Source organism: Schistocerca nitens, chromosome 3, assembly GCF_023898315.1.
Source record: "Schistocerca nitens isolate TAMUIC-IGC-003100 chromosome 3, iqSchNite1.1, whole genome shotgun sequence".
Taxonomy (NCBI): domain Eukaryota; kingdom Metazoa; phylum Arthropoda; class Insecta; order Orthoptera; family Acrididae; genus Schistocerca; species Schistocerca nitens.
In genome coordinates, this window is record NC_064616.1 from 84,418,003 (window position 1) to 84,430,766 (window position 12,764).

Sequence of the window (12,764 nt, forward strand, 5' to 3'; positions counted from 1 at the left end):
ATAAGTTCACACCTTTAAAATTTTTTAAACATCCTTTAAAATCTCATATTGAATAATTGTGTCTTACATATATATAATCATTATTGTTAAAAGGAAACACTGAACATGTTCAGGGCTGTCTAAAATGCAGATAATTTTTTATCTGACCAGCATCCCGCTAGCCAGGTGCATGTTCGTCACTTTGTCAACAGCACTCTCGCTAAGAATGGTTAGGCAGGTAGAAGGCTAATTCAACCCGACATGTACTTGTGGTGTCCACATATGACTCCATATGGCAGGTGGAATGATGTATGTATAAAATGACATCAAAAATTTTAAAAATACTCATCTCTTGTATGATTATTGTGGTCATTTAACAATTTATTCAGGTCTTTTTGTTTAGTAACGTAAATTCATAATTCCCCAATGGTGTCCAAGTGTCTTTGCTTGCCACTTATGTGCAAGATTTTAAAGTTTTCATTTTTGTTTGTAATACTACATTTTTCTTTGCTAATATGAAACCCCAATGCTGGTATGTTGCTCTTTTATATATGTTCATTGAAATGAATGTATTCTCTCTTGAAATCTTGACATGTAATATTATGCAGTCCACTTACTGAGAACTTATATGTCCTAAGTGTAATATTATGTCATAGTTTTAATTTCAAATTAGTGGTCGTTAAAAGCTACTCGTACATTATTTTTTCTGAAGAGTATGTTCAGTTTTTCTCTCACAGGTTCATTGTATGCAATTGCAGCTATTTTGTCTTGTATTTTCATTGATTTTGCCGGCTGCGGTGGCTGTGCGGTTCCGGCGCTGCAGTCCGGAACCACGGGACTGCTACGGTCGCAGGTTCAAATCCTGCCTCGGGCATGGGTGTGTGTGATGTCCTTAGGTTAGTTAGGTTTAAGTAGTTCTAAGTTCTAGGGGACTTATGACCTAAGATGTTGAGTCCCATAGTGCTCAGAGCCATTTTTTTTTCGTTGATTTTATTTTGTTGTGATTCAGTGGTGGGTCTGCTCTTGATTTTATTTTTTTATATATTTTTACTACAATTTTTGCATCATAATTATTAGCAGTGGCTATCTGCTAAAGAGTACTAATTTCTTTATTGATTTCAGGGCCATCTAATGAAAATCATAGAATTCTATGTTTCATTATACAGAAAAAGACATTAAAATGTGAATTAAATGATGCCTGTGCATGTTAGTTTTTGATAATTTGTTGCCAAATATTTACTGATAACGTTTGAAGTAGTTGAACCAAAGTTATTTGTCCTGTGTTCTACTGTAAATGGCTATGGTACGACATGCGACATGGCTGTAACTTGATTGTACTGTATTTTAATTTTGACATAATAAGCATAACTTTGCTTTTAATCTCCCCCCCCCCCCCCCCCCCTTCTCCCCTTACAGTTTCTGGTTTGTACCCGAATTGATGCCGAGTCCTTACTTAGCCTAATATTGCTTTTTTATTGAAAATATTGAAGAAAAATTTTGACAAGTAACCTCTACTAGCAAAATGCAAAATTTCTCCGTCCTGATTAAAACGGTGACCCATACTCAGTCACAGGCAGTGGTCTCTACTGACAAACCTCGTAGCATGCATGGCACCATCGCTCTAGTGCGTGCAAAGTGCTCAAAAGCATGGTGAACCAATAACAGCTCTGGTGGTTCAAATCCAAGGAATATCTACCCTGATATCAGCCTACCTTTTAAGAATCCCTTGTCACCACTGATCCTCTTATACACTTCATTTGGTTCCAGAAGCCATAATGCACAGCCTACATTTCATTCCCCTTACTTTTCAGTTTGTAGGAAGCATAGGAAAGTACCTGGCTCTACCACATCCTTTCTGCAATCCAGATTTGAGGATTCCAAAAATCTTACAAATATGTATCTACATTGAAGCGCCACAGAAACTGGTATAGGCATGTGTATTCAAATACAGAGATGTGTAACCAGGCAGAATACGGCTCTGCATTGGCAATGCCTATATAAGACGACAAGTGTCTGGCACAGTCGTTAGTTCGGTTAATGCTGCTACAATGGCAGGTTACGGTATTTTCTCAAATCTAAGCCGCACTCGAATCTAAGTCACACCTGAAAAATGAGACTCAAAATCAAGGGGAAAAAAAAAAAAAACATTCCCGAACCTAAGCCGCATCTAAAATTTGAGACTGGAAATTCAAGGGGAGAGAGAAGTTTTAGACCGCACCTCCAAATCAAAACAAAGTTGGTCCATTGTAACATGAGAGACAATTTAGATCGAATGTATGAAGTTACAGCTACAGTAGTTTGCTTCAAGTCATAAACTTAGCTGTTAAGCTTTACCAGGTAGCCATTGCTGTGCGTCAAGTGCTCCGTCCGTATTTATACGTGTACCCTTCCTTTTTCACGTGCTTCGTCTGGTTTGAATCGATTGCTTATTTTGCTTTGACCTGATATGTGCCTTTCTCTTTGTTATAGGTGTTTACGTCACTCTAAGCTGAAAATGCATTATTGTACTGTGTCATGCATTGTTTGTCGCATTCTGATAATGAGTGTTTACGACCTGTCGCCGCTCGTGGCGTGGCTTGCTTGTATGCGCGCTACCGCCGCTTACAATTTAAAAAAAAAAAAAAGAGAGAGAGAGAGAGAGAGAGAGAGAGAGAGAGAGAGAGAGAGAGAGAAGAATTGTCTCATTAGTGAAACAATGGCATGAAACTGCTATTTGTTGTTACTTACACTTCTGCTTTCTTTGCTAATGATCAACAAGAACCAAATAATAGACTCTGTATGATAGATGATGATCTGAACGAGAGTTTAGCGAAAAATTTTTTCCCTTTGAAAATCTTTGCAGACGCCTCTGTAGTACATTACATTCTGCACAGAAATTAGTCATCTTAGATTTAAAAATCTAGTCAGTTGCCGTGCTTCATTTCTGACTGTATCACTATTCAGCATAAGAATAATACGAATAGAAACATGAAATGGTATGGAAATGGAAATGCCGTGTGGCTAGGGCCTCCCGTCGGGTAGACCGTTCACCTGGTGCAACAAGTCTTTCGAGTTGACGCCACTTCGGCGACTTGCGTGTCGATGGGGATGAAATGATGATGAAAGACACACAACACCCAGTCATCACGAGGCAGAGAAAATCCCTGGCCCCGCCGGGAATCGAACCCGGGACCCCGTGCGCGGGAAGCGAGAACGCTACAAGACCACGAGCTGCGAAATGATATGTATATTCTTATGATATATATATTCTTCCGTGTTTGCTGTTGTCTCACTATAGTTTCGTAGTTTTTGGCAGATAGGATTTAAATGAGATAGCAGCAAACATGAAAGAATACATGGCATAATGTTCACATTCGTATTATTCATATGGTGAAGAGAATAATGCATGTGATTCACGATTAATAAAAGTTCCTATTAGCAAACATCTCTTGTCACAGGCAGGAAAAGAATCAGAACGTAGAGTTGGCCATATTGCCATACATCCCAAACAGTCTTGCCAGTCAGGGCATCAAAATACAATTGTCTACGTTATATAACAATAATTTCAGCATATTATAAGTATGCAAAGATGTGTAAGTTTTGTTTCACTAATGCAGCGTATGCTGTGTAATTACGTAATGTTCAGAATAGATATTGTAGCTTCTGAAACACCAAGCCTGTTCATTTGCCAGCAACTACATCACCTGAAGAGATGAAGTCAGAAACTGTTTCAACACTTTTTACACCTATTGTATCTGTATTTTTTGTCTTTCCTTTTTACCCAAGCTTAGCAAAGTTAAAAATGAATTTTTCTATTGTCTTTTTTACATCTTTTTTTAGGTAATTCATTAAGAAGTGTTAATTTATTTCAACTATTAGGTTTAGTTCCTGGTTTAGTAATGCTTCTTTGTGTGATAAATCTTGAAACAGGTTTCACCACATATTGGTATGTTGCAAGTTTAGCATTGGTATCTGGTTTTTTGGTACTCATTCTTTTTTGTGCAAACCACACATCCGAACATTAGCATACTTTTCTTCTAATGTTCACTCTCAGTTACACCTGGAAAATGCCTCCCAGTAAGCCGTAGAGGATTCTCATCATCAGAGCACTTTCCTCTGCTTTTCTCTATTCTGTTGTGTATTTTTCTGCAGTTTACCTAATGAGATAAACTCTTTGAGTAAACAACCTGTGAAAAGCATGAGCATTTAAAATGCACAGATCCAGAATGTAAAAAAAATACTCCTTGTACCATTCCACACTGGTCTTACTGAGCTCAGTAGCATGTCACAAAAGTCAACTGCTTCCATACTCAAATTGTGGTGTTGTGTTGTCCTAATCATCATCATTTCATCCCCATCGACACGCAGGTCGCCGAAGCGGCGTCAAATCGAAAGACCTGCACCAGGCTAATGGTCTACCCGACGGGAGGCCCTAGCCACACGACATTTCCATCTACAATACATTGGGTTTTCTTGATTTTTTTGCCAGCATTTCTTTCAGCCTTCTCTGTTTCGTCAATTTGTGTTGTGTTACATGTGGTCAACATTCTCACTTCTCTTTCATCCCATCACTTGATAAAAGCATCTTGTCAGTTGATTTGAACTCAGTTTCTCCTTGTTCAGTGTCATCTGCAGTTTTGGCTTGCTGTGCCTGTTCTTACAAACAGTGCCAAATGCTGTTGTTCCGTAGCTGTGATGACAGAGAAACAGGTCTTGGCTGGACTACCAGTTGTGGACGTACAGAGTATGTCCCTGTTACAAATATGGTCTAGTAAGTGTTGCCACTGCTTTACCACTTGTTCTAAAATTGTGGAGTCCAATTACTGCTGTTGTGCCTGTATGTGCAATGAAATCCAAAATCTACCCAGTCTGACAGTCACACAGCACAAATGTCTTTATTCCAAATTAACTTTGCTTGGATGGAATAAATTGTTTAAAAGATAATTGACTTTTGAACAACAAGAGATATCACCAGTACAAGACTTCTGATGTGCACTAAATGTACTGAAAAATGTCATATTAATATTATCCGTGGTATTCCTAATTTCAAACAAATTGTCACTTCCAGTATTTACAGAGTTGTCACTAAAGTGTAGCATTCTCAAAACGGTCTTAGGACCTTTTTTCTATAAACTGGGATATTAAAAGTATATTTGTGGACCAATAATCACTTATTTTCAACTATTTAACTTCAAGCATTTGAGGAAAAATAGCAACAAAACAAAGTGCCTGAAATCCAATATCTTTCTACTTTGACATGCAAGAATGCGCAGCTTCTGCAGTATTTGCTCTGATGTACACTTGAAGTTGATACATTTCATCTGCTATAACTGCCACAGGTCTCCTGACAGAAATGTAATTAAAAATGGCAAAATGCTCGAGTCATTTACCAGTTGACATTTGTGTCCTGAAGCCAAGGCAAGAAATGCGTGCTTAAATGGCTGGAAATCAGTTTGTTTCCAATCAAAAGTGTCATAAGGTGTGCTCTTTTTCCAGAGCATTTTGTTATCACTTTCTGATTCTTCAGATTCTGAATAGCTACTGACTGCACCTCTTGTAGAAACATCAAGCTGGTGTGCGGTACCAGCTGATGTACAGGGCTGAGGATTACTTTTAATTCATGATTCCTTTGAAGATTCATTGTTGCTACTGAAATTAGAGACCTCTAGTCACTGTGGCTCCTATTGAGTGTCTCCATGATCTCTCTATTTGTGCAACCAGGGACGTGACACATCTCTCATGGGGGGGGGGGGGGGGGGGGAACCACGAAGTTAAATCTGATGGAAACACGCAAAGCAAAGTCTAATTTTCCATCAAACTATGCATCAAACTGGAACTCTGAACAGCTACTGGAAGACCAATGCGGAAATACAACTCTGTGTATTTACATATGTCTGGGGCACACAGGTAGCTGTGAATCAGTGTGCATAAAGCCATCCACAGCACCAAAGGGCTGATGGAATAGGTTGCTTAAACACATCAATAGCACTGTTGGAAAATGCAAGGGCTATGCTGAAAACTCATCAGTAGCACCTGGGTAGTGGCGGAGCAGGAATAACTGCGTCATCCACAGCAGTCAGAGGATTATACATTCAATCCTTCTAGCACCAGCAACCTTACCTGTCTTGTTTGCTCATTTTAACATATCTGACAAAAGTGTTTTTTGTACATCTTCTCAGTAATAAGTGTTGTGCTGGATGGATGTGAGAGAGAACCTCTTCCTACAATAACAGCACTGGGTGTCCTTCAGCTGGGTACTTCCCTACGGAGTCACCCTCTGACACTATTCCAGTTTGCTGGAATAGGTTACTTCTCTTTTAGTCTCTATAAATCAAGTGTTTTGTTTTATATACCTGAACATTCTTCCTCTGATTTTTATTACTTTTAGTCAAGTAGTGGATCACAATAATGTGTCATAGAAAATAGTTTTGCCACCTAAAAGGGTTGCTGTTAACAGAGTTCTCTTAAAATATAAAGACTGATGGCTGCATTGTCTAGAACTCATAAAATCACAAATGTCATTATCCAGTGGCTCCAAGTGAATGGTGCAGATAATTCCATTTGGTTTTATTAACCATAAATCCCAAAAGGGAGTATATTTACAGGCGTGACAGAATGTATAATTGCAAGACGCTTAGTCACAAAGAGTTTATGAATTGACACTGTAAATTGCTCTGATTGCCAATTTTTTGAGGCTTAGAATATTCTATATGAAAACAGAGCTGCCCCTGAACAAGATATCAATGTCTCAGCTCATGGCTTATAGAGAGCAAATTGCCACTCCATTACAATAAAACAGTGCACCCAGTTCTCACAGAACCCTCTTGAAAAGAAAGTGTTTTTCATTATGGATAAGTAACCAATAAACAAAACATTTCAAAATTTTAGGACTGAAGATAAATGAAGAGCTGTCTAGGAAGTATCACATTTAGGATCTAGTTCAGGTCAGACAGTTTATGTGTACTGAGGTATATTGCTATTATGATATACACCACCTTCTCAAAAACCTTTGAAAACACTAGTAGCAGTGATGAAATAGGCCTGTAGTTGTGTCAGTTATCTATTTTATCATTTTTGTATAATTCAGTTTTTCTGGAAAATGACTATACCTGAAAGACATTGCACAAATTTAAATACAGCACTAATGTACTGTAACCTGACCATCATAAGCTTACTTGATATTTCATACTCCATGTGAATCTTTGCATTTTAGTTATTTAATAATTTATGCAGTGTATTTTTTCTATAATTCTATATTTGCTTAAAACTGTAAAATTTGCCAACTGTTGACAGAAAGTGGTAATTAGGTTGTGCAATCCAAGTGGACAGTGAAAATTTTATTTCCCCTTATGAAAGATGTAAAAATAGACACCCATGTTCTATCCTGATATTTGTTTCACAAGTGAACATGCCGTACTAATTTTGTTCTGTGAGCTCCCTGTTCTCCTGATGTAATGGACAGTTTTGGTTTGTCTACTGAAATTCTTTGGTGCTTTATGATGGTATTGTCTGTAAAGCAAATCTTTAACTGATCTGTGACTGCCCTTCAACATAATACTCTAGTACTATAAATTATTTAATTTGGTTGCATGTTAGTTCTGCACTCAAACCCCCTGCGGGTTCGGGGGTTAGAATAGGCCCGCGGTATTCCTGCCTGTCGTAAGAGGCGACTAAAAGGAGTCTCAAATGTTTCAGCCTTATGTGATGGTCCCCTCTTGGGTTTGACCTCCATCTTTCTAAATTATTCCGAAGAGCGAGCCAATTGGGGAAGGGCGCCTTACATGGTGCACTGTATCCGTCGTGTATTGAGACCTTTAGCCGGCTTTTTCGTCGTTGCAATGTTGTCCCGCTCGTTTTCCATCTCTTGGGCTAGGATACGTCCCTGGGTGCGATTACCACGCTGCACTCTGCAGTGTTGCTTTTAACTGCGACGACGACCTTGGACGTTTTTGCACCTAAGATCCAGCACGGTAGCCAGTCCGTTGTGGTGGGGCCGCCATGTACCCTGTTGGTTGTAGCCCCCTGACAATACAGGGATCGCTCTACTGATGCCTGCGCTGTTAACTCCCCACGTATGCCAAGGAGTAGATGCCCATCTCCCTGGGGCATCAGGACTCCCGGCAATGGCCATCCTGCCAGGTGGCTATTGCTGCGGCTGGGTGGTGCCCGTGGGGAGGGCCCTTGGTCGGAGTAGGTGGCATCAGGGTGGATGACCCGCAATGAAGCGTGGTACATCATCTCTCGCTGGCGGCCAGCCGCCAGCAGTCTCTAAGCGTTCTCGGGCTCAATTTAATGCTGAAAAGTACAATCCGAAAACGTTCCCCTCTCTGGCCACGCCGTGGGAGGAACGTAAATCTCAGGATGGCAGTAGCAAATATTCGCCCCGATTCTTAGTTTGTACGAGAGCTGATGGGGAGTCTTTTCTCTCCACAAAGCCTCAGTTCTTCGTCGAGCATTTAGAGGACAAGTTTGGGGAGGTGGAGGGTTTGTCACAAATGCGCTCTGGATCGGTCCCGATACAAACGGCATCCTCTGCCCAGTCACGGCGGTTACTTGCTTGTGACAAGTTGGGGGATGTTGCTGTTACGATCACACCGCATAAGAGTTTAAATATGGTCCAGGGTGTTATTTTCCATAGGGACCTCCTTTTGCAGTCTGATGACGAGCTGCGCGCCAACTTAGAACGTAGAGATGTACATTTCGTCCGGCGCGTTCATCGGGGTCCGAGGGACAATCAGGTTGCTACCGGTGCCTTCATCTTGGCCTTCGAGGGTGATACGTTACCGGAAAAGGTCAAGGTGATGGTCTACCGATGTGACGTCAAGCCCTATATCCCTCCCCTGATGCGGTGCTTCAAGTGCTGGAAGTTCGGCCATATGTCTTCCCGCTGCACTTCCGGCCTCACATGTCGAGATTGCGGACGCCCATCTCATCCCGATACTCCATGTGCCCCGCCTCCTATCTGTGTTAACTGCGGAGAACACCATTCCCCCTGCTCGCCGGACTGTCGGATCTTCCAGAAGGAAAGGAAGATAATGGAATATAAGACCCTGGACCGCCTGACCTACACCGAGGCAAGGCAGAAGTTTGAGCGGCTACATCCTGTGCCCATGCCGTCCACCTATGCTGCTGCTGCAACACCTGTTCGAACCTCTTCAGTGTCGCCCCCAACAGTTCGGACTCAGCTCTGTCAGCCTTCACCGGCCCCCTTGTTTGTGGGGGGCACTTCACTCCCTGTTGCTCCTGCTCCATCTACTTCAGGAGCAACACCACCCCAACCACCGGGGACATCTGTTCCCCCTTCACAGCCGGAGAAGCGTGGGCCTTCTTCGGCTCCTCTCGCCCGGAAGGGGTCCCTTGGGGCCCTCCCATCCCAGGCTTTGCCCAGTGCCAAAGCGGACACCCGCAAGTTTGCCAAACAACCGCTGGTCGTAGGGCGTCGCGGTCGTCTTCAGTCCCTGAGACTGACCCAGTGACGCCCTCCCAGCCAGAACCACCAAAGGCACAGCGAGCAAAGCAGTCAAAGAAAAAGGCTCCCAAGAATCCTGAAATTGCGGTGGCACCTGTCCCACCGCAACCTTCTCCCTCTGCGTCCGAAGATGAGGTGGAGATTCTGGCATCCGCTGAGGACCTGGATCTCGCCAGTCCCTCGGACGCAATGGATGGCCGTAGTGCAAGTGGTGATTCAGTAGCAGCAGGGGCCCCGAAGGCGTAATCTGCCTCCCCAGTCCCTTCACGCCTTTCCCATCCGTGGCCAATACCATCCTCCAGTGGAACTGCAGCAGTTTCTTCCACCATCTAGCTGAGCTCCGCCAACTTATCAGCCTTCACCCTTTCTTCTGCATTGCTCTCCAGGAAACTTGGTTTCCAGCAATGCGAACCCTCGCCCTCCGTGGCTATCGGGGTTATTATAAGAACCGAGCAGCTTATGAAAGGGTGTCTGGTGGCGTCTGCATATATGTCCTTCACACTCTGCACAGCGAGTCTGTCCCTCTCCAGACGCCTTTAGAGGCTGTCGCTGTTCGGGTGTGGACGCCACAGGCTGTTACCGTCTGCAGTCTTTACCTTCCACCGGATGGTGATGTCTCGCAGCATGTCCTGGCTGCACTGGTCGCCCAATTGCCGCCACCTTTCTTGCTATTGGGCGACTTCAACGCCCATAACCCTCTGTGGGGTGGGTCAGTGGCAACAGGTCGAGGCGCCATCGTTGAGAATTTATTGTCGCAGCTCGATCTCTCACTGTTAAATGATGGTGCCTTCACACACTTCAGTGTGGCGCATGGCACCTACTCCGCCATTGACCTTTCAATCTGTAGCCATAGCCTCTTACCGTCTGTCCAATGGAGTGTGCATGACGACCTGTGTGGTAGTGACCACTTTCCGCTCTTTTTGTCACTACCACAGCGTCACTCTTCTGGGCCCCCTAGCAGATGGGCTACGAATAAGGCTGACTGGGACTTGTTCTCCTACACTGCCGCTTTTGAGCCTCTCTCTACTGATGACATTGATGCGGTGGTTCAATCGGTCACCACCGGCATCGTTACTGCCGCCGAATATGCCATTCCCCGTTCTTCTGGGTCCCCTCGGCGGAAGGCTGTGCCTCGGTGGTCGCCTGAGATCGCTGAAGCGATTAAAGATCGCCGGCGGGCGCTCCAGCGTCACAAGCGACATCCCTCCATAGACCACCTTATCGCCTTCAAACGGCTGCGTGCGCGGGCCCGCCTCCTTATCCGCCAAGGCAAGAAGGAGTGCTGGGAGCGGTATGTGTCCACCATTGGCCTCCATGTCACTCCATCGCAGGTCTGGGCCAAGATTCGACGCGTCTACGGCTATCGGCCACCTGTCAGCGTCCCTGCGCTCTCACTGAATGGAGCAGTTTGTACTGACTCCGACGTCATTGCAAATCGCTTAGCAGAGCATTTTGCTATGAGTTCTGCTTCTGCAAATTACCCCCAGGCCTTCCGCTCCATTAAAGAGCGGATGGAACGTCGGAGCCTTTCGTTTCGCACCAACCACCTAGAATCTTACAATGCTCCATTTAGTGAGTGGGAATTTCGCAGTGCCCTAGCTGCTTGCCCTGATATTGCTCCTGGGCCAGATGGTATCCACTGTCAGATGCTGAAACACCTTTCAGTGGACTGCCAGCGGTGCCTTCTCGATCTTTACAACCGTCTTTGGGTCGAGGGGGAGTTTCCGTCGCAATGGCGGGAAGGCATTGTCCTCCCCGTTTTGAAACCTGGAAAGAACCCTCTCGAGGTGGACAGCTACCATCCCATTAGCCTCACGAACGTTCTTTGCAAGTTGCTTGAACGGATGGTGAGCCGGCGCTTGCATTGGGTACTGGAGTCTCGGGGCCTTCTGGCTCCGTCTCAGGGTGGGTTCCGTAAAGGCCGCTCCGCCACCGACAATCTGGTGAGCCTGGAGTCGGCCATCCGTACTGCCTTTGCCCGCCGTCAGCACCTGGTCGCTGTCTTTTTCGACATGCGGAAGGCGTACGATACGACATGGCGTCATCACATCCTTTCTACGCTTAATGGATGGGGTCTTCGGGGTCCTCTGCCGATTTTTATCCGCAATTTTCTGTCGTGTCGTACCTTCCGCGTGCAAGTCGCGGCCTCGTATAGTTCCTCCCACGTCCAGGAGAACGGTGTGCCACAGGGTTCTGTTTTAAGTGTCTGTCTGTTTTTAATAGCCATTAACGGGCTTGCTGCGGCCGTGGGAAATTCTGTCTCCGCTTCCCTGTATGCTGATGACTTTTGCCTTTACTACAGCTCTACTGGCATTGCAGCTGTTGAACGTCGGCTACAGGGCGCGATCCGTAAGGCGCAGTCTTGGGCTGTAGCGCATGGGTTTCAGTTTTCGGCAGCCAAGACCCGCGTAATGCATTTCTGCCGGCGCCGAACAGTCCATCCTGAGCCGCGGCTTTATCTTGCCGACGAACTCCTTGCTGTGGTGGAGACCCACAGGTTTTTGGGGGTGGTTTTCGATGCCCGGTTGACTTGGCTGCCTCATATTCGGCAGCTCAAACAGGCGTGTTGGCGGCATCTCAATGCACTGCGATGTTTGAGCCACACCCGCTGGGGCGCCGACCGCTCTACCCTGTTACGGCTCTACCAGGCGTTAATCCAGTCCAGTCTGGATTATGGGTGCCTGGCATATGGCTCAGCATCCCCGTCTGCGTTGCGGATGCTGGACCCAATCCTCCATAGCGGGATACGCCTTGCCACTGGTGCTTTCCGCACCAGCCCTGTAAACAGCATACTACTGGAGGCAGGTGTCCCTCCACTGTGGATAAGACGCCAACAATTACTGGCTGCTTATGCGGCCCATGTTTTTAGCTTGCCCGGGCATCCAAATTACCGTGTCCTGTTCCCGCAGTCAGTCGTCCATCTGCCGGACCGTCGGCCCCGATCGGGTTGTCCGATCGCCGTACGTGTCAAGGAGCTTCTCTCCGGGCTTGGGTTTTTCCCTGTTCCACCTCCTTTCCGGGCACCGCTGCGTACACCCCCATGGTGTGTTCCTCGCCCTCGCCTTCGGTTCGACTTGGCACAGGGCTCGAAGGACTCCGTCCCTCCTGAGGCCTTCCGCCGCCGCTTTTATTCCATCCTGGCCACGTATCAGGGCTCTGGCGTTGTTTACACCGACGGTTCGATGGTTGCTGGTTGTGTCGGGTATGCGCTAACTCTAGGGGACCATTCCGAACAACGTTCCTTGCCGGATGGCTGCAGCGTTTACACTGCTGAGCTGGTCTCCATCTTTCGTGCCCTAGAGTATATCCGCTCCTGCTCAGGTGAGTCCTTCGTTAT

General features: G+C 45.4%; 1 protein-coding gene across 1 annotated transcript in view; it reads left to right on the forward strand.

Annotated features, from left to right (window-relative positions):
• LOC126248050 (PIN2/TERF1-interacting telomerase inhibitor 1) overlaps window positions 1–12,764 on the forward strand; it is a 99,974-nt gene that overhangs the window by 41,547 nt on the left and 45,663 nt on the right. The window lies entirely within an intron of this gene.